The 23775-nt window shown below is 36.3% G+C and overlaps 1 protein-coding gene across 3 annotated transcripts in view; it reads right to left on the bottom strand.

Annotated features, from left to right (window-relative positions):
• Window positions 1-21128, bottom strand: part of ATP10D (ATPase phospholipid transporting 10D (putative)) — a 118655-nt gene extending 97527 nt beyond the window's left edge. For 2 of the 3 annotated variants that reach the window (XM_036892582.2, XM_036892584.2), the window contains exon 1: window positions 20919-21128. The gene's annotated coding sequence lies outside the window, so the exon portion shown is untranslated. Of the gene's footprint in view, window positions 1-16017; window positions 16166-20918 lie in introns of all 3 variants that reach the window. The other variant, XM_036892583.2, reaches the window with a different exon arrangement.
• Between the last annotated feature and the right edge of the window lie 2647 nt (window positions 21129-23775).

Below are 23775 nucleotides of genomic sequence, written 5' to 3'. Positions count from 1 at the left end.
ACCTGAATGTAAGTCATGAGACCATAGAACTCTTGGAAAAAAACATAGGCAAAAACCTCTTAGATATAAACATGAGTGACCTCTTCTTGAACATATCTCCCTGGGCAAGGAAAACAACAGCAAAAATGAACAAGTGTGACTATATTAAGCTGAAAAGCTTCTGTACAGCAAAAGACACCATCAATATAACAAAAAGGTGCCCTACAGTATGGGAGAATATATTGGTAAATGACAGATCCGACAAAGGCTTGACGTCCAAAATATATAAAGAGCTCACATGCCTCAACAAACAAAAAACAAATAATCCAATTAAAAAATGTGCAGAGGAACCGAACAGTTCTCCAAAAAAGAAATACAGATGGCCAACAGACACATGAAAACATGCTCCACATTGCTAATTATCAGAGAAATGCAAATTAAAATTACAATGAGGTATCACCTCACACCAGTAAGGATGGCTACCATCCAAAAGACAAACAATAACAAATGCTGGTGAGGCTGTGGAGAAAGGGGAACCCTCCTACACTGTTGGTGGGAATGTAAACTAGTTCAACCATTGAGGAAAGCAGTATGGAGGTACCTCAAAATGCTCAAAACAGACTTACCATTTGACCCAGGAATTCCACTCCTATGAATTTACCCTAAGAATGCAACAATCAATTTTGAAAAAGATAGATGCACCCCTATGTTTATCGCAGCACTATTTACAATAGCCAAGAATTGGAAGCAACCTAAGTGTCCATCGGTAGATGAATGGATAAAGAAGATGTGGTACATATACACAATGGAATATTACTCAGCCATAAGAAGAAAACAAATCCTACCATTTGCAGCAACATGGATGGAGCTGGAGGGTATTATGCTCAGTGAAATAAGCCAAGCGGAGAAAGAGAAATACCAAATGATTTCACTCATCTGTGGAGTATAAGAACAAAGGAAAAACTGAAGAAACAAAACAGCAGCGGAATCACAGAACCCAAGAATGGACTAACAGGTACCAAAGGGAAAGGGACTGGGGAGGATGGGTGGGTAGGGAGGGATAAGTGGGGGGAAGAAGAAGGGGGGTATTAAGATTAGCATACATGGGGGGTTGGGAGAAAGGGGAGGGCTGTACAACACAGAGAAGACAAGTAGTGATTCTACAACATTTTGCTATGCTGATGGACAGTGACTGTAAAGGGGTTTATAGCGGGGACCTCGTATAGGGGAGAGCCTAGTAAACATAATATTCTTCATGTAAGTGTAGATTAATGATAACAAAAAAAAAAAGAAAGAAAGAAAAGGGGGATTACTCCCTGATGGGATAAAACTAACTGTAAATCAACGATTAATGCATGCTTTAAATATCCTTAATTTTGATCACTTAAAGGGTGTCAGATGATCGGCTATGGAGGTACATTTTTCTGATAATATTCCTTTCTCTTAAAAAAAAAAAAAGCAGTTCCTGTGTGGTGACCTCCAATGACTTCTACACAATGGTATAAAGGGCATATCAAAGTGTGGGCAAAGGGTCTGTTTGTGTTTATACAGAGGATCAAAGCCTAATTTGGCTACCCAGAAAATGAACTACAATACGATATGAAGAACTTCCAACGTCAGCACTCTCTGGAAGAGTCATACCAGAAGATGATCATCAAAAAACCTCAACAAAGATCCAGGTGCTGCTACAGTTGTAGCTGCATTCATCCCACCGGTTCCTGGACTTGCCATTGGAATGAAGATGGAGATATCTAAGCTGGCCTGTGCATACAGTAAAACAACAAATTTGACTGGATCTATACTGTTGGAACTCAACCAAGAATTAGGAGAAGTGCAAGTTGTAGTGCTCCAAAATCTTACAACTACAGACTATCTACTGTTAAAAGAACATATGGGATGTGAACAGTTCCAGGAATGGGTTGTTTTAATTTGTCTGATTTCTCTCAGACTGTTCAAGTTCAGTTGGACAATATCCATCATATCATAGATAAATTTTCACAAAGGACTAGGGTGCCTAACTGGTTTTCTTGGTTTCACTGGAGATGGCTGGTAATTATAGGTCTGCTTTGGTTATGTAACTGTATTTCTATTATGTTAATGTGTGTGCGCAATTTAATTAGTAGTTTAAAACCTACACATGCTTAAGTTACTCTACAAGAAGATATGTCAAAGAAATAATCAATTTTCCCATGTTTTCTTCCATCTGCTACTTCTATAGCTTTTCTTCTTCCTTCCTAATTACAACCCTTAAATAGAATTCGTGCCTCATATAGAATTTTCCGAGTATCATAATTCTTCCAAGTGGTAAAGATACCTCAAGACAAATGCTGGGCATAGAAGCCACAGGGCATAAATATGCAAAGAAGTAAAAGCTAACTTTTTCAAACAATAAGGCTTCTCTCTCACTTACCAACTTTACATTTCCCTGTATGGCCCCGGAAGATGACTGGTTAGCCAGAGACGGGTAAGATTCCTCAAGGGAGGAACAACCTAAGACAGGCACAGTCACAGGGCGGCCATCAGGTGAGAATTGGGGATCAACAGAGGTGAGGCTTAGAACCTCACCCCCCGTTTTGAGAGAAATCTTCTGCATCCGTGGGTGTTTTACTGCCCTTGTCTAGCTTGGATTAACACTTAGTCTACAGGCACGCACCTGATCATCTACATTTGCTCTCTTACAACACTAAACTCTGTTTTCTACCTTTATCTTGTATCTACCTACCACTTCAGCATTTTATTAAAAATAATAATAATAAAGAGAGAAATGTGGTATCCACATATAAATCAAGTATAAAAACCAAATGAGTATTCATATTTGAACTGACTGTTTATAGTTCATAATGCATGAGCAAAACCGAAAGTTTCTGTGATGACTGCCCTTGTACTGTTCACCATGTAAGAACTTATTCACTATGTAAGAATTTGTTCTCCATGTAAGAACTTGTTTGTTATGCCTCAGAAGATCGGAGACTGACGAAAATTAGGCTTGGGGTGGATTAATGATTGTGCATTGAGCATTGACTCCCCTATACAGAATTTTATTGTTAACAACCATTTGATCAATAAATATGAGAGATGCCCTCTCAAAAAAACAAAACAAAACAAAACAAAACAATAGTAGCTAGGGTATTTGAATTTCATTGTTCTAAAACTCTTAGGGAGGAAGTTCTGGGTAACCTATTTTTTTTCAGACAACTATGTTTAATCTTTAAGTACCAAAACAATTTCAACTGGGATGGAAATCATTAAAATACTTTCCTCGATTTTCCTATATTTTACAGAGCATTTAAATAAATTTATTTCTCTGAGATTTCAGAGAAATCTCAATATGCATTTAAAAGCTTTCCATCGAATGCATCTCACCAGTGTTATAAGTAACATTTATTGTGAAGCGCTCTATAGTAATGCCTTCAGGGTGTACGGAAGCATATCTATAGGTTTGTTTCCAGTAGTTGACCTTCTTGTGCTGTATGCTCATGTCTGATTTTATAGATTTGTTTCTTCCTTGGCTTCAAGATTTAACTCAACTCCAACTACCTTAGAATAGTTAATAAACATAAATAAATTTGAATTAATAACCTTGAGGTGCTTCAGGGAGCAGAATATAGAAACTTAGGACTCAGTGAAACCTATTTTCACTGTTCAGAGATCTCTTTTCCTTATATCTTTTTAATAAATAGGTACCAAAAGGCTACCATGTGCCAGTTAGGCACTCTTCCAGGTATTGAAATCAAATGATGCAAAGTGTGATGTAAGCGCCAGTGTTCTTGCCCTCAAGGAGCACACAGTCCAGCTGACAGATTAGGCAAGAACTTCATGAGATTCTCTCATTACCTGAAATATTTTAGAGATTAATCCCTGTGAAACAAACTTTGATAGGTTTATAGCCAGGAATTAGAGCAGCAAACATTAAGAACATTAAAACACTAAACAATAGATAAACAAGAATGTTCTGAAAAGAAGCTAGCCCCCAGATAAGCATTCATTTTGAAAACTAAAGCCAAAATATCTTTTTAAACTGGCAGAAGAACACAAATTTACAGGTGTGCTATCTTTACTCAGTCATATGAAGGAGGGCAAACTCTAGCTCCATGTGATAAGCTGTGTGTGTGTGTAAAACATGATAAACACACTGAATTGTGAATCTTAAGATACACTTTGGAAGATTATTAGAAAGATAATAAAAAGGGAATGAACTATAATCATTCGTGTCATGTCTGCTTCCCCTACAAGATCACCTTGTTCACTGTTTTAACTAGTAACTGGACAATACCTGGCATGTGGCAAGTGTGTAATGAATATTTTTAAACAAATTAACTAATGCCCAGGCAGGTCCATGATGGTATACTATGCATCCTGGGAATCAGTACTCTTCAAACAAACAAACAAATCTCATGATGATAAAGCCCAAGCAATCAGTAAGTGGGCAGCTTAAGACTTTTTTGAATAAAGGAGTGGAATCTTTTGCAGGGATTCTACTTGGTCAATTATATCCTAACCTTTAAAATCCAAGATGGCATAAAGCCACCTACCCTTGTCAGAGATAACAATTGTAACAATTACATTTGTCCTCAGACTGCTGATGATTTAGTCTGCTTTAAATCTGTGGTCTGAAACGGGGGGCAATTTGGTCCCCCAGGGACACTTGGCAATATCTGAGCATTTTTGGTTGTCACAACTGAGGGGGAGAGTGCTAATGGACAGATGCCATGGATGATGTTACAGTCCACAAGATAGCCCTCCACCCCCAAATACATGCCAAAAAATGTTACTGCTGAAAATACTGGTCTAGAGCAAATCAACATGTTTGTTCAGAAGGGAGGCAAGTAACAGTGGAAAGAGGAGCTTTTCAGTCAGTCATGGGTTCAAATCCTTGCTGTAATGACTCAGTCCCAGTGGGACTTTTTGTAGTCCTGTTTCCCTATCATAAAAACAATACCTACTCTCTTTTGATTTGTTGTGAGGAGTTAATAGGAATATATTCAAGGTATCTAACAGATCAATAAATGACAGCTATTTTTACTATTATGAGAACATTTATTAATTGCTTGAAGCCAGTATTTCTCCCAGGTAGAAAAAGCATTTTAAAGATAATAAGGATACGTGGAAATCAGATAAGGTAAAGAGATAAAACACATCCAAGTTGATAATGAACAAGTAAAACTGTCACTATTTGCTGATGACACAACACTATATATAGAAAACCCTAAAGACGCCACCAAAAACTATTAGAAGTAATAACTAGATTCAGCAAAGTTGTAGGATACAAAATTAATACACAGAAATCTGCTATATTCCTATATACTAACAACAAATTAACAGAAAATCAGGAAAACAGTTCCATTTACAATTGCATCAAAAAGAATAAAATACCTAGGAATAAACCTAACCAAGGAGGTGAAAGACCTTTACTCTGAAAACTACATGACACCAATGAGAGAAATTAAAGAAGACACAAATAAATGGAAATCTATCCCATGAACATGGATAGGAAGAATTAATATTGTCAAAATGACCATCCTGCTCAAAGGAATTTACAGATTCAATGCAATCTCTAACAAAATACCAATGACGTTTGTCAATGAACTAGAGCAAATAATCCTAAAATTCATATGGAACCACAAAAGACCCCAAACAGACAAAGCAATCTTGAGAAAGAAGAGAAAAGCTGGGGGTATTAAGCTCCTGACTTTAAGCTACACTACAAAACTATAGTAATCAAAACAGTTATGGCACTGGCACAAAAACAGACATATAGATTAGTGGAACAGAACAGAGAGCCCAGAAATAAACCCATGTATACACAGACATCTGCTACATTCCTATATACTAACAAATTAACAGAAAGAGAAATCTTAATTGAATATGGTCAATTAATGTATGATAAAGGAACCATGAATATACAATGGGGACAAGACAGTCTCTTCAATAAATGATGTTGGGAAAACTGGACAGCTACATGCAAGAGAATGAAACTGTATTACTTTCCAACTCCATATACAAAAGTAAACTTCAAATGGATTAAAGACATGGATATAAGACATGAAACCATAGAACTCTTAAATGAAAACATTAGGCAAAAATCTCTTGAACATAAGCATGAGCAATTTTTTTTCTGCACACATCTCCTTGGGCACAGGAAACAAAATAAAAACTGAAAAATCAGGATTACAACAAACTAAAAACCTTCTGTATAGCAAAGGACACCATCAGTAGAAAAAAAGGCAACCTACATTATGGGAGAATATATTTGTAAATGATGTATCCAATAAGGGGTTAACATCCAAAATATATGAAGAACTCCTATGCCTCAAAACCAAAAATCAAACAACTTGATTAAAAAAATGGGCAAATGACCTGAACATTTTTCCAAAGAAGAAATACAGATGGCCAATATGCACATGAAAAGATGTTCCACATTGCTAATCATCAGGGAAATACAAATCAAAATCACAATGAGATATCATCTCACACCAGTTAGAATGGCCACTATCCAAAAGACATGAAATAACAAGTGTTGGCGAGGATGTGGAGAAATAGGAACTCTCCTACACACTGTTGGTGGGAATGTTAATTGCTGCAGTCACTATGGCAAACAGTATGGAGATTCCTCAAAAAACTTAAAATAGAAATACCGTACAACCCAGTAACTCTACTTTTAGGAATTTACCTGAAGAAAAAGTCCCAGATGTGAGAAGATATAAGTGCCCCTATGTTTACTGCAGCACTGTTTATAACAGCCAAGTTATGGAAGCAACCAAAGTGTCCATCAATAGATAAATGGATAAAGAAGATGTGGTATATATACACAATGGAATATTATTCAGCCATAAAAAAGAAAGAAATCCTACCATTTACAACAACATGGATGGACCTAGAGGGTATTATGCTAAGTGAGATAAGGTATTGTGGAAATAAGGCAGGTGAAGGAAGACAAATAACATAAATAACATATGACTTCACTTCTTGTGGAATCTAAAAAGAAAACAAAATGAACAAAATAGCAGTAGATTCAGAGACACTGAGAAGTGACTGGTGGTTACCATGGGGGTGGGCTTGAGGTGGGTGGGTGGGGATGAGAGGGGGATAAAGACGCACAAATGTCAATCATAATATATATTGGTCACAAGGATGGAGGTGCAGCATGGAGAATAAAGCCAATGGTTCTGTAACATTTTTCTATGTTGACAATAGTAACAGTACTAGTTGGGGTGACGATTTAATAATGTGCATAACTGTTGAACCACTGTGTTGTATATTTGATATCAATAAAATATTGTGTATGAACTATACTTCAGAAAAATTAAATTTATTAAAAATATTTTTAAAAAATAATAAGGCTTAGCAACTTAAATAGGAAATCCAGAATTTTAAAGCTGGAAAAAATTTCAATATCCAACTAAATACTTTATTTTATACACAAAAAAGTTGAGGTTCAGAAACACTGACTTACCCAATATTACACATCAAGTCAGTGGCTTTTCACAAAAATAATCCAGCTGTTCTCTCCCCTACCATTTTATTACTCATACATATAGAGGTAGACTTTTATTAATTCTAAACTGTATAATTATTTACAAATGTGTCATAAATTATTTGAGTCAATTTGAATGCAAGATTTTATGCCTACAAAACTTTTATGAATAGCATGCTTAGACTATAAAATCACCAAGATTTATTCACATTTATATCTATCTTAAAATTTTGACAGCTAGAAGAAAAGATAGCAGCGTGAGTAGTGTGGCAGAAATCTCCTCCCAAAACCACATATATTTTGAAAATATAGCAAATGCAACTATTCCTAAAAAAGTAACCAGAAGTAACAGTACACCAGCCAGTCAGTCACCAGAGAAAATAAAACCACAGCAAAGGAAGTAAACCAACTAAATACTAACCAAATGCAAAATTAAATCAGCTACCCGCGAAGTCAGTCAAGGGATACAGAAAGAGTACAGAATGACACCTAACAAATAAAGAGTGGAGGAGGAAGAAAAAGAAGGGAGAGAAAAAAATGAATCATCAGACTGTGTTTATAGTAGCATAATAAGTGACTTAAGGTACACTGCTAGATGGTAAAGAAGATGCCCTTGAACCTTTGGTAAACATGAATCCAAAGCCTGAAATGGCAATAAGTACATATCTATCGATAATTACCCTAAATGTAAATGGTGTGAATACACCAATCAAAGACATAGAGTTACAGAATGGATAAAAAAGCAAGACCCATCTATATGCTGCCTACAAGAGACTCACTTTAAACCCAAAGACATATACAGACTAAAAGTGAAGGGATGGAAAAAGATATTTCATGCAAACAATAGGGAGAAAAAAGCAGGAGTTGCAGTACCTGTATCAGACAAAATAGACTTTAAAACAAAGAAAGTCACAAGAGACAAAGAAGGACATTACATAATGATAAAGGGGTCAGTCCAACAAGAGGATGTAACCATTATAAATATCTATGCAGCCAACACAGAAGCATCTACATATGTGAAATAAATACTAACAGAACTAAAAGGGGAAATAGAATGCAATGCATTCATTTTAGGACACTTCAACACTCCACTCACTCCAAAGGACAGATCAACCAGACTGAAAATAAGTAAGGAGACAGAGGCACTGAGCAAGACATTAGAACAGATGGACCTAACAGACATCTATAGAACACTCCACCCAAAAGCAGCAGAATATACATTCTTCTCAAGTGCACATGGAACATTTTCCAGAATAGACCACATACTAGGCCACAAAAAGAGCCTCAGTAAATTCAAAAAGATAGAAATTGTACCAATCAACTTTTCAGATGACAAAGGTATGAAAATAGAAATAAACTGTACAAAGAAAAAGGCTCACAAACACATGGAGGCTTAACAACATGCTCCCAAAAAAATCAGTGGATCAATGACCAATTAAAACAGAGATCAAGCAATATATGGAGACAAATGAAAACAATAGCACAACACCCCAACTTCTGTGGGATGCAGAGAAGGCAGTTCTAAGAGGAAAGTATATAGCAATCCAGGCCTATTTAAAGAAGGAAGAACAATCCCAAATGAACAGTCTAAATTCACAATTATTGAAACTGGAAAAAGAAGAACAAATCAGGCAAAAAGTTAGTAGAAGACGGGACATAATAAAGACCAGAGAAGAAATAAAATTAAGAAGAATAAAAAAATAGAAAGAATCAATGAAACCAAGAGCTGGGTGTTCGAGGAAATAAACAAAATAGATAAACCCCTAGCCAGACTTATCAAGAAAAAAAGAGAATCTACACACATAAAGAAAATCAGAAATGAGAAAGGAAAAGTCACTATGGACACCACAGAAATACAAAGAATTATTAGAGAGTGCTATAAAAAATTATATGCTAACAAACTGGATAACCTAGAAGAGATGAACAACTTTTTAGAAAAATACAACCTTCCAAGGCTGACCTAGAAAGAAACAGAAAATCTGAACAGACCAATTACCAGCAATGAAATTGAATTGGTAATCAAAAAACTACCTAAGAACAAAATGCCTTAACCAGATGACTTCACTGCTAAATTTTATCAAACATTTAGTGAAGACCTAAAACCCATCCTCCTTAAAGTTTTCTGAAAACTAGAAGAGGAAGTACTTTCAAACTCATTCTATGAGGCCAGCATCACTCTAATACCAAAAACAGGCAAAGACCCCACCAAAAAAGAAAATTACAGACCAATATCCCTGATGAACATAGATGCAAAAATACTCAATAAAATATTAGCAACTGAATTCAAAAATACATTCAAAAGATCATCCATCATGATCTAATAGGATTATTCCAGGGGTGCAAGGATGGTACAATATTAGAAAATCCATCAACATCATCCACTATATCAACAAAAAGAAGGACAAAAACCACATGATCATCTACACAGATGCTGAAAAAGCATTCAACAAAATTCAACAGCCATTCATGATAAAAACTCTCAACAAAATGGGTAGAGAGGGCAAGTACCTCAACATAATAAAGGCCATATATGACAAACCCACAGCCAACATCATACTTAACAGCGAGAAGCTGAAAGCCTTTCCTTTAAGATTGGGAACGAGACAAGGAAGCCCACTCTCTCCACTTTTATTCAACATAGTTCTGGAGGTCCTCGCCATGGCAATCAGACAACACAACGAAATAAAAGGCACCCAGATTGGTAAATAAGAAGTTAAACTGTCCCTGTCTGCAGATGACATGATACTGTACATAAAAAATCCTAAAGCATCCACTCCAAAACTACTAGACCTAATATCTGAATTCAGAAAAGTTGCAGGACCCAAAATTAATTAAAAACAGAAATCTGTAGCATTCCTACACACTAATGATAAACTAGCAGAAAGAGAAATCAGGAAAACAATTCCATTCACAAGTGCATCAAAAAGAATAAAATACCTAGGAATAAACCTAACCAAGGAAGTGAAAGACCTATACCCTGAAAACTACAAGACACTCTTAAGAGAAATTAAAGAGGACACTAATAAATGGAAATTCATCCCATGCTCTTGGCTAGGAAGAATTAATATTGTTAAAATTGCCATTCTGCCTAAAGCAATATACAGATTCAATGCAATCCCTACTGAAATACCGATACCATTCTTCAACAAACTGGAACAAATAGTTCTAAAATTCATATGGAACCAGAAATGATCCCGAATAGCCAAAGCAATTCTGAGAAGGAAGAATAAATCAAGGGGATTATGCTCCCCAACTTCAATTTCTACTGCAAAACCACAGTAATCAAGACAATTTGGTACTGGCACAAGAACAAACTCATAGACCAATGGAACAGACTAGAGAGTCCAGATATTAACCCAAGCATATACGGTCAATTCATATGCAATAAAGGAGCCATAGATATACAATGGGGAAATGACAGCCTCTTCAACAACTGGTGTTGGCAAAACTGGACAGCTACATGCAAGAGAATGGATCACAGACCTAAATATAAGTCATGAAACCATAAAACTCTTAGAAAAAAACATAGGCAAAACTCTCCCGAATATAGACATGAGCAACTTTTTCATGAACATATATCCCTGGGCAAGGGAAACAGAAGCAAAAATGAACAAGTTGGGACTACATCAAACTGAAAATCTGTATAGCAAAGGACACCATCAGTAGAACAAAAAGGCATCCGACAGTATGGGAGAATATATTCATAAATGACATACCTGATAAGGGGTTGACATACAAAATATATAAAGAGCTCATGCGTCTCAACAACCAAAAAGCCAATAACCCAATTAAAAAATGGGCAGACAATCTGAACAGACACTTCTTCGAAGAAGAAATTTAGATGGCCAACAGGCACATGAAAAGATGCTCCACATTGCTAATCATCAGAGAAATGCAAATTAAAACCACAATGAGATATAACCTCAAACCAGTTAGGATGACCAACAACCAAAAGACAAACAACAACAAATGCTGGAGAGGATGTAGAGAAAGGGGAACCCTCCTACACTGCTGGTGCAAATGTAAATTGGTTCAACCATTGTGGAAAGCAGTATGGAGGTTCCTCAAAAAGCTCAAAATAGAAATATCATTTGAACCAGAAATTCCACTCCTAGGAATTGACCCTAAGAATACAGGATTCCAGATTCAAAAAGACATATGCATCCCTATGTTTATCACACCACTATTTACAATAGCCAAGAAATGGAAGCAACCTAAGTGTCCATCAGTAGATGAACAGATAAAGAAGATGTAGTACATATACACAATATACACAATGGAATATTATTCAGGCATAAAAAGAAAATAAATCCTACCATTTGCAACAACATGAATGGAGCTATACGGTATTATGCTCAGTGAAATAAGCCAGGTGGAGAAAGACAAGTACCAAATGTTTTCACTCATCTGTGAAGTAAAACAAGCAAAAATCAAAGGAACAAAACAGCAGTAGACTTGCAGAACCCACAAATGGACTAACAGTTACCAAAGGAAAAGGGACTAGGGAGGGTAGGTGGGAAGGGAAGGATAAGAGGATTAAGGGGCATTATGATTATCACACATAATGTAGGGAGGGCACAGGGAAGAAAGTATAGCACAGAGAAGACAAGCAGTGACTCTATATATAGCACGTTACTATGCTGATGGACAGTGACTGTAATGGGGTATGTGGTGGGGACTTGATAATGGGGAGAATCTAGTAACCACAGTGTTGCTCATGTGATTGTATATCAATGATACCTTCATAAAAAAAAATTTTTTTCACAGCTAATTTGTAGGGTAGATCTACCTGTTTCAGTTTCATCCTAACAAGTCTTATTATCACTCATAGTGGCCTATATTTTGCACTATACTTTATAAAGGCATATTAGAAATTACTTATTTCTGGTTTAGATATTTACAAAAAGAGCATACTTGGGAGAAGAGCATGAACATACGCACACAGGCTGACCAACTTTAAGGAAAAAAATCAGTTTAACTTCCCTAGTAACCTAAGAAAAGCAATTAAAGCAGAATTAGTATTTTTTTCCCTTGAATGTAGCAAAAATTTTCTTTATTCATAATGTTCAATTAAGGCAAGTTTTCACACCATGCTGGGCTAGAGTCTAGCCTGTTTTTGCTTTTTGGAGCCAAAAGTTAATATGCCTTAAAAATGTTTATCCTCTTTGCTCCAAGTTAGAAAGATGATCAATTTAGCTTTGTAAAGGGAAGTAACTCAAATGCCCAGAAAAAAAGGAAACTGTTAAATTGTAGTTTACTAAATGGAAATATAATACAACTATTAAAAAATCATGTTTAAATGCATTGTTCTGAGCAAGAAAATGCTTAAAGTTTATAACCTTTTCAACTTTGATTTAGACCTGTATACAAGTACAACCTTAATTAGTATTTCTATATATAGCTTTGGAATAAATGATTTTTAAAACAATAACACTGGTTGTTTCGAGTTAATATATTAATAGATGAGTATTATTATTATTATTATTATTTTTATTGAAGGGTAATTGACAACAGTATTACATTACATTAGTTTCAGGTGTACAACACAGTGATTCAACATTTATATACATGATAATTCTAGGTACCAGCTATCACCATACCAAGTTGTTACAATATTTTGACTATATTCCTTATGCTATACATTACATTCCGGTTACTTATTTATTTTACAATTGGAAGTGTGTTTTTATATATTTATATATATATATATATATATATTTTGTGAGGGCATCTCTCATATTTATTGATCAAATAGTTGTTAACCACAATAAATTTCTGTATAGGGGGGTCAATACTCAATGCACAATCATTAATCCACCCCAAGCCTAATTTTCGTCAGTCTCCAATCTTCTGATGCATAACGAACAAATTCTTACATGGAGTACAAATTCTTACATAGTGAATAAGTTACATGGTGAGCAGTGCAAGGGCAGTAGATGAGTATTATTTTTAACTATCTTTTGTAACTGCCCATATATTTTACCATGAGCATATATTTTTAATTTATAATCAGAAAATAGATCATCACTTTAATCAAAAACTTTTGCAAAACTCGAATCCCATGAAACCTATCCAGCTTTATTTAATCACAAAGGCTAGATACAAGACATTAATGTATTGCTTCTACATTTAAGATGTGGGGAAAAAAATACAATCGCTTAAGTTTTTGTTTTGTTTTAAGAACCTTATAAAATGCAAGACAACCAGGCTACTCCAAATACTAACGAAGAACATTCACATCCAAGTCCACAAGCAGCAGGTGCACATACTAATAATACTCGGTATTATATCAGAGGAAACAAAATAAGTAATTTAATATATAAGCTTCATCACAAAGGCAAATGTGTGTCTCTGTCAAGAAGTCCTGAATGTGATTAAAAATGTTGCAAAGCCAACAGAAGCATTCAGATGCCTTTTGGACAAAAGACAATTGCTAAAAATATTTTATGGATGTGGCTGGTAAATTTAAAAAGATAGCTTATGTAAATGTCCAGATAGTTTTAGGAAAGTGTCTCCTTTGAAATTAGGTGTGAAATACAATTTAAATGATATTCTGTAAAAGAAAGTTTAGATAATTGTTGTAGTGAAACATTTTTACTTATGTGGGGCATATAAATGTCTAGATATCAAAGTAATCTCAAAATTTCAAAAACAAGTCTGTTATACTTTTCAAATCACCTTCACTGCTCTTTATACAGAAAATTAAAGTCACTATAGAAAATTAAAGTCAGTAAGGGTTTGGAAAAGCACTTGTAGGTCAGAAGGGTCTCAATCCTACTTCAGAACCTCTTTAAAGATTATTTCTGCTGATTCCTAGTATTTTCATAACATGCTCAATATACATATTCTGAAATGACCATGTTCAACAACACATGAGCCTAATGGGATAAAGAGAGCTGACAAACAAAATTTCCAGCAATAAATGAGATACTTAATCTGACTTGATAAAAGCCAAGGTATATTAAAAGAATATAGTCTATGTTGTTTACAGATGTACTATGAAAATACTTTCATACTGTGACTTTAACTTTATATAGAATTAATAATTAATTACAACTTCAAAGATCAAAGTAGGAATCTATGCCATTTTCCATCTCTAAAAAGACACTCAGCACCTCTGAAAGAAAACTTGATTCCCTAGGTACCAATCCTCTCCTGAGGATCATAAGGATTCACATTTACTTCCTTTAATAAGCCTCCAAAAATATATCCAAGATTAAAGCATAAGAAAAAAACATCCCACTCTTTTTACCTTATGAAACATTTACAAAAACGTTTGATATGTATTAAGTGGGAATCTGCTGCCAGTAAGTAAATAATAACATAAAACCAGCCAACAAAAATCTTTATGTATTACATATTGTCTTTTTGGACTGTTATGTTAAGTTTTGTGTCTTTAATTAATGGCTTTTGAAGCCAGCTCAACAACAACACAGACATATGTGAAATGGCATACAGGAAAGTCAATAGAATTGTCTTTCCTGAGGGCCTTTTAAAGTAGACCAGGCATCTGTTTGCCAACGCACAGTGAATATGGCCTAACACACACACACACACACACCAGTTTCTGGGTTAACAGGTCTGCAGTGGGGCCTGATAATTTGCATTTCCAGTAAGTTTGAGTGATGCTTATACTTCTGGTCTCGGGACCAGACTTTAAAAACTATTGGCCTAGGCAATGCAAATCTGCTCTGGGAAGACTTATTTTTAATTGCTAAATATATTTTCTCCATGAATTTGATATCATTACACATTATTTTTATGCAACTAATCATTTTGATCCCACTGGTGTATATGTATTGTTGTTGTTTAAATAATTAGTGAAACTACTTTTTTATGCACAGGAAATAAGGCAATTATTTTCTGGATCAGTTAACCACAGAAATTTTTAAAAAGCAAAAGAAAATAACATGATTAAAAGAATGAGGAATGATAAGAGAAAAAATAATAAATAGGCAAGTGGAGTTTTAATGGAAAGAGTGTAGCCACTGAATGATGGCATACACTTATAAAACTAAAGTTTAAATCAGTAGACTACACCAAATGTTTTCTAAAGGTCTCCTGCAGATTATTAACCTGAGCTATAAATATGAATCAAATAAACATCTCCAAAACTAAAGTTTTAAATCATGTTTTTTCTCTAAAGCATATCACATTACTGAATATATGATAGATACAGGTAGGCATTACTTCAGTTAAACTGAAAAGGACATTTCAGTACAATGAATGAAAGGTTTAATTAATTTTTTTTTTTAATTTAAAGATTTACTTCTAGAAGTGTTTGGGTGACTTAAAATACGTTATAAATATTCCATAGAGAAGTACGATTTTACACAATGGCTAAAAATTACTTCAGCACATGACTTAATGTAGTGAAAGCATAGATTATATATGTCAATTACAGGCATACTTTCGATATATTGCAGGTCTGGTTCTAGATCACTGCAATAAAGCAAGCTAAATGAATTTTTGGGTATCCCAGTGCACACAAAATCGTTTACATTACACTGTAGCATACGAAGTGTGCAATAGCATTATGTCTTAAAAAATCACAATGTACATACCTTAATTTAAAATGCTCTATTGCTAAAAAATGCTAACCATCATTTTGAGCTTTCAGGGAGTCATCTTTTTTCTGGGAGAGGGTCTTGAGGTTGATGGCTGCTGTCTGCTCAGGGTGGTGGTTGCTGAGTAGGACGGCTGTGGCAATTTCTTAAAATAAGACAACAATAAAATTTCCCCATCAACTGACTCTTCCTTTTACCAATGATTCTCTGTAGTATGTGGTGTTACATTTGAAAGCCTTTTACCCAGAGCAGATTTTCAAAACTGTAGTCAGACCTCTCAAACGGTACTGCTGCCTTATCAACTAAGTGTATGTAATACGCTAAACCCTTTGCTGTCACTGCAGCAATTTTTATGGCAATTTCACCAACAGCAGAGTCCAACTCAAGAAACCAATGCAGTGATCACTGATTACCACCACAAATATATTAATAATGAGAAAGTCATGAAAATTACCAAAATGTGACAGAGACATGAAGTGAGCAAATGCTGTTGGAAAAATGACACCAACAAAGTTGTTCCACATGAGGTTGCCACAAACCTTCAATCTGGAAAAAGCAGACTATATGTGAAGCACAATAAAACCAAGTACAAAAAGGATGTACGCCTGCACTTACACTGTCTCAATGTGTATTTAAATTGTCCTGAGGCCTGTAAGTGAGGTACTACTAAGTAGAGTATATAAACACCAATAAGGAATAGATGAAAATGAAAATGGTATTAAACAGAAGTTGGTGGTGGTCACTGGAATTATAAAATGGATTCATGATAGTCAATTCCAATAATTACTCAGTGCTACCCACCTGCCAAAACACATTTGTTTTGAATATAAGCAGCTGTTTTCAAAACAGCAACAAATGCATCTACAGTTAGTAGAAAAACACAAGCTTTAACAAGTTCAAGTAATACTGATGCTCTGTCAGACTCAGGCACTTACTACAAGCTCTTAGCCTGAGCCTCAGTTTCCACATCTGTAAAATGGAAATAAGATCACTTCCTCACAAAGTTGTGTAATGAGGTGTATTAAATAATGCACTGTGCCTAACACACTGAAAATGCCCACTAACTTTTCATTTGTTATAGATAACATATAAATCAGGAACAAAGATAAAAATCTCTGCCTTCTAGGAGCTTATCTTTAAGCGTTTATTTATTTTACCTTGTCTTGAGCACAGTGCTGGGGACTTTGAGAATGAATAAAAGGGCCTAGGACAGGTCAAAATATGCAATTCAACAAAAAAGTTGACACTATGGTAATCATGCAGCATGTAAATTTAGGAAAATAGTCCTATGAGAGGGCATGACATGACGGAGAATGGGGTAGGTTTCCTGGAAGAGAGAGCATTTTAAGTGAGCCTTAGGAAATGTCTAGAATCTGACAGGAGAGATTTGTAGATTTTAGTAAAGGAAACATTACGAATAAAAGCAAGGAGGCTGGAAACCCCTGTACTCATTTAAGTAACAATGAGCAGCTCAATAAGCGAGTTTCAAGTACAAAGTAAGGAGTGATGGGAAATTAAGATGGAAATCTATGTTAGGACCATGTAGGTCCTTACTTACTAAGATGAAGAATTTATACATAGTTTGAAGGAAATGGGAAATCATAGATCTCTGAGAGAGTGTGATATGACATGGACATTTACAGGGTTTCTTTGCAAGAAGTATGAAAAACACATTGGAATGGAGGAGAAAAGGCAGGGGACCTGGACTGGAAAAAAACTGAGTGACATGCTTCAGAGCACAGTTCACCAGCACCTGAACAAGAAGGGGAATCATCAGAGATTTCCGAATGTTTTCTCTGAGAGGTCTGCTGTGCTGACAGCAACACCAGGCTGGCAAGGTCCACACTGGCAGAGCCACCCTTTCATATTCCCACCTGGCTCTCTACCTCCCATCCTGGCTCCTCTCCTATCCCGGGCCTGTTAACAATTCTGCATCCTTAACACTATGGACCTTACCCACATATTCCTATCATCATCCAGTCCACTCCGACCATGACCCAAATCAAGCAGGCAAAAATATGTGACAAACTGGGCACTGGGGACGATCACACCCCTTCCTCCGCACTAGCCTGGTTCAAACGAAATGTGCCACTATGGGAGAGGAAAGTCAGTTTAGGACTCAAGTAAAAAGCACTTCTCAAAATTTTCCTGCCCTACTGAAAACATTTCACTTTTCTCTCAGTCCTTGGTTTAGGAACCTTCCAAGTATAATAGTGCTTCAAATTCAGGTATTTTTCTAAGCTGGTAAGGAAGAAATGTTGATTTCTTGGCTGAAGGACATCACAGCTAAGTAGAGAGAATCTCTGAGATGAAATCATCTAAGAACATCTCTTTAGGAAAGACTTAAGAGAAGAAGAAAGGATAGTATAATTAAGGTTTTTAACTATAATATTCACTATATTGTTATAGTCTGGAAGGGGAATGAGAATGTTTAAAAATACTGCTGAGTATGAGCACATAAACTGAAGAAAAAGATTTCACATTTTTGGGTAACCTAAAACTGATTTTCACCTTTTTCATAACCAAGATATTATAATTTTTTAGTTATCTATCTTATATAAAGAATTGAAAATTTGTACAGTTGTTTTGCTAACAGAAATGTGGTTGTAGTTCTGCATTCAGAAAGGCCTCAAATGGATAAGTAAATTTTAGAAAAATAAATTATGGAATATTTAATTAAGGCCCATCAGCTAGAGACCCTACCATGTGTGATTAATAGGAAAAGAAAAGGAAGAAAGCCTGGGGTAAGCATTTAATAATGTAGATAACTGTCAAATCATTATGTTATATATTTGAAACCAATAAAATATTGAATATCAACTACACTTCAATAAAAACTAGTTAAAAAAAGGAGAAAAGGAATAAAGTTTGAATCAGTCAAACATTGATTATTTTGGAAAATAGCTGGGAGAAGAGCAAATCTGAGTAGAGTAACTTTTATCTTGAGGTTTCCCTTATAGTCCAAATGTTCTCACCAGCAAATGTAATTCAGAAACAATTACACCTGACATGGAATCACACACAGTAAGACTTTGTGAAAGTGGCTGTATGAATATACCCTTCATGGCATAGCATGAGAGTCCATTAAGGCCACAAGTCTCTTAGGAAACTAGTACCACTATTACTTCTCACTCTAATAGTGGTATTAGTTTCATGAAAAGTGTTATTTGTACAGCTAACATGACTTCTGAAATAAAAATAATTCCATGTAATAGTAAGGCAATGTTTTCAAGAGAATACTCATAACAACCCTCTTTAAGCAATATAGAAAGCTGCTCAGCCACTTATTGACTAGAAATAGAAATAGCACCCAGCACACACATACTTGTTCCAAGCGTCGATAAACAGATTCTCCTTTTTCCAAGCACTGACAAGCTATTGCATTTATCATCACCAATGCACTGGGTTTTGAGAATCTCCAAGTGATATTGCTTGTAGCATTTGCTTTGACTTTCCTTCATTAAGGATTATTTCCAAATAGATCAGACAATAAGTCATGCAATGAAGGCTTGAATAGGTGGAAATTTTTTAATCTCTTAATTTTTGAAATCGATTCTAAGAAGTACATTCTTCTAACAGATGAGTCATTTCCTTTTAACTGACATGGAAGTAAATGATATCCTATTCAATTTCTATTTAGTCACCAAGTAATTGTATTGGGAGAGTATTCAGTTCTTGCAACGCAAAGGTCAGACATTCCTGACATCCTGTTTTAGACTGCTTAGATTGTCCATCTTTTTCAAACTCCTTAAAACTTTTTCAGTGTTGCTGAGTTGCTTTTCAACATACATATTTTCTCATTATGAAAAAAAAAGATCTCAATGTAGGTATATAATATGTATTTGTAATGCTATTAGAAAAGAGTACAGGAGCAGGCATTACCTCTTGGAATAAATTGGAATGGGTTTCACTCTTTTGCAACAATCCTATGTGTTACATAGCCGATAAGAGGTTCATCTATTATTTTATTTGGTAGTGTTTTTTTTTTTAATTAGGGTACTCTAACAGAAGTGTGACCTAACCCAATTTAAAAATAATTATCTCCTTTGGAGTTACTTTTCTAGTATAGTAATAATGGTGGAGAAAAAGCCCCCATCCTTGAGGGTCCATCTTCCAAGGCTGATTAGCGTCAGAGGCTTGCTCTCCGACTACATAATTGTTTTTTTCCTTGCAAAGGTCTATTGTGAGAAGAAGCAAGTCTTACTTAGATAACATTTAAAATACCTGAGTTAACACACCCTTATGACTAAGAGTAGCATAAATATACCCATTCTAAAGGCGCAAGGAGCTAAACCCTCCAGACTGGAAGGTTTCACTATCAACCAGAGGTCTCTCTGCTGTACATAGTATAAGTATCTGTTTTATAATGTAAGATGAAGGATGCCCCAAACAACAAGCTAGTTAGTGTTTGCTGGAAAGAACGGGGATCTTGTAGCGCTCCTTTAAAAACTATTTCTGAGAAAGTTCCAACACAAACACCTTCTCCTCCCTAAGGAATCACCCGTGGTTTACTTACTCGGCCAAATTTTCAACCCCATCCTCTTTACTAACTTTTGAGACAGAGCCAAAATTGCTTTTAACTGCTCGATTTCACAATGAGATGACAAAAGCGTGTGAGTACGCGCGCGTGCGTAAATTACCTTTTCACAAATCCAGGATTCAGAATTGATAAATTTCTTTTGAAACTAAGTGACTGAAAATGTCTTTCTTTCTCTCTCTCTCTCTTTTTTTTTTTAAGTTTAACAGCAGACCTAAACTCTACATTTGAGGCACTTCATCAAACCTCAATACAATTATTGGGAGACAGGGAGAGGAAGAGGGGACGAGAAAGAGGAAACGAGGGCGGTAGCGAAACAGAAGACAGGGAACCAGTCAGAGGGGTTCTCGTTCACCCTTACCAAGTCCTCCCCGGCACACATCGCAGCATGACGGTCACGGGTCCCAAGATGCAAAAGAGAAGCCCGAAGAATGGAGGCGGCTTATGCCCCTACGCCAGCCATTTGCCTTTGGGGGGGGGGGAAATCACTTCGCAGACAGCTCCGAAACTCAGCTGCCAGAGCTGGAGCCCGGCCCCGACAGAGCCTGCAACCTCTCCGCTCTCCCACCTCGCTGCCCTCCTCCCCGCTCCCTTCTCCGCCGGCTCCCGGGGCGGCCGGAGCTCCCCCGAACAGCCAATCGCCCGCCGCCCCGCCTCCGGTGTCGTGGGGGCGGGGCCTGGCCTCTGCGGGCTGCCCGGCGCCGGCTGCTCGGCTGGAGCTGCGCCTTTCCCTTGGGCGGATGGTCCAGTGACCCAGACAGAGCCTCTACATCCCCCGCTCTGACTCTCACGTTACCGTGCGGCGCGCCTGCAGGGAGGGTTTGGTTCATTCTTTTTTTGCTGAAATTCCGTTTCACACTTATCTTTTACTGAGATTTGAAATGCTTGACAATTGTTTTTTGGGGAGTAAAGGGATCAAATCTATGCATTTAATGTTACTATTTTATAACTAGAAAAGACATTGAGAAAAATACCATAATTCTAATCTGGCCTTTTTTCCTCACTCCTTGACCTTCTAGTCCCTCCCTCACCTAATGTAGCTTTATCCATACACTTGCCACCCCTCTGTGAGCTTAAAACTCACAGCTTCAAAAAACAAAAAAATACTCCCAAAGAAATAAATGCCAACAATCCACCTGGTCTCTCAAAACTTCTGGCCAACTAAGTGCTTTGAGAAAGAGAAAGGGCATTCAGAGAAGGCAGAACCAACAGTGGCAATAATTGTGACCAAAACCTAATGACCACTGGCTGCCAGTTCTTTTATCCAGCTGAAACAAAAATAAAAGGGGCAAAAACTTCCACAAAATTCTATTTTATCCATCTATCTTCTAGTTGCTCAAATGTGTAGTGACAGTGAAAAAAACTATGGGATCATAAAAATGTTTCACTAATTGAGAAGAGTTCTCCAGGACAGACAGCTGGAGCTGCCTGGGAGCCTTGCAAACCCTCCCAGGCCAAGCTGGAGAGGCCCAACGAGTCCCTGCACTCACAGAGAAGGTGCCTCTCCCAGGCTAGGAGAAACAAGTTCTGGGTGTGACTTCCTGTGTTGGCCAATTAGGGAAACCTTCTACTCCAGGCAAGAGCAAATCTCTAGAGTTTAGTCAACTTTGGAATAAACTGAGCCTAGCATACCAGAATGTCATGGCCTCTGAAATTCCTGGCCCAGGTAGCACTTTTTATAGTCATGTGACTGTCTCTAACATGCTTTAAAACAAAACAAATTTCCTGATAGCCAACCTTTCTGAGGAGACTTGATGCTGTAATTTCAGTGGAGGGCCTTCCTGGGAGGATGCATACTATGACAATTCAGGCAGGAAGCTACTATTTGCAGCCTGTTTGGATTGCTTAAATCAGTGGTTTTAAATAGCTACACATTAGAGTCAGCTAGGGAGCTTGGTTGCCAAGGCCCCACCTAGGCCAATTAAACTGGAATCTCTGGGGATGGGACTCTGGCAATTTTCTTTCTCTTTTTAAACTTCCCAGGTGATCCCAATCTGCAGCAAGAGATGAGAAAGGCTGGTTATGATTTGAATTATGGTCTCAGGGGAAAGTCTACATTACATTTAAGTTAAAAATGAAGTAGCAGAATAATGTGAAACATTTTGTAATACAAGTTATCTTTAATATACTTAACATATTTGTACGTTTTAATATAAATGTAGAAAATATGTGGTAAGATATACATCAAAATTGTTTACTCAGAGGGGAAGGATGGAAGACTGATGGGACATTACTTTCTATTGTATTTGTCATTTGATAACAAAAGGGGCATGTACCCATTTATGATTTAAATATATGTAATCAAGCTTTAAAAATTAATACTTTGTTTATCGCTGCACTGTTTACAATAGCCAAGATATGGAAGCAACCTAAATGTCCATCAGTAGGTGAATGGATAAAGAAGATGTGGTACATATACACAATGGAATATTATGCAGCAATAAGAAAAAAAAAACAGATCCTACCATTCTCAACAACATGGATGGAGCTAGAGGGTATTATGCTCAGTGAAATAAGCCAAGCGGAGAAGGACAAGTACCAAATGATTTCACTCATATGTGGAGTATAAGAACAAAGGAAAACTGAAGGAACAAAACAGCAGCAGGATCACAGAACCCAAGAATGGACTAATAGTTACCAAAGGGAAAGGGACTGGGGAGGACGGGTGGGAAGGGAGGGATAAGGGCGGGGGAAAAAGAAAGAGGGCATTACGATTAGCATGTATAGTGTGTGGGGGACACGGGGAGGGCTGTGCAACACAGAGAAGACGTAGTGATTTTACAGCATCTTACTACGCAGATAGACAGTGACTGTGAAGGGGTATGTGGGGGGGACTTGGTGAAGGGGGGAGTCTAGTAAACCTAATGTTCTTTCTGTAATTGTAGATTAATGATACCAAAAAAAAATACATTTATCAATTCAATTAAAAAAAAATTAATACTTATGAATATCATTGTAAATAACCACTATTAAAGTGGACTTCAGTTTGTACTTGAAAATGTTGCTCTAATTTTTCTCCTAAGGATTACTTCTATTTTATTAAAAAAATTCAATCTTTGACACATTAACTACTGAAATGTATTAATCCAGTCATTGCCAAAGTTAAAAAAATGTACTTTCTTGTAAGTCCAGAAATATATACTATTTTTATATACTTGTCATGAATTTTTTTCAATTTCAAAGTATATAATACAGACATAAGGAAATTTCATCTTTTC

Source organism: Manis pentadactyla, chromosome 5 (assembly GCF_030020395.1).
Source record: "Manis pentadactyla isolate mManPen7 chromosome 5, mManPen7.hap1, whole genome shotgun sequence".
NCBI classification, from domain to species: Eukaryota; Metazoa; Chordata; class Mammalia; order Pholidota; family Manidae; genus Manis; species Manis pentadactyla.
Note: the sequence above shows the minus strand (reverse complement) of the source record. Positions and strands in the feature narration are given on the sequence as shown.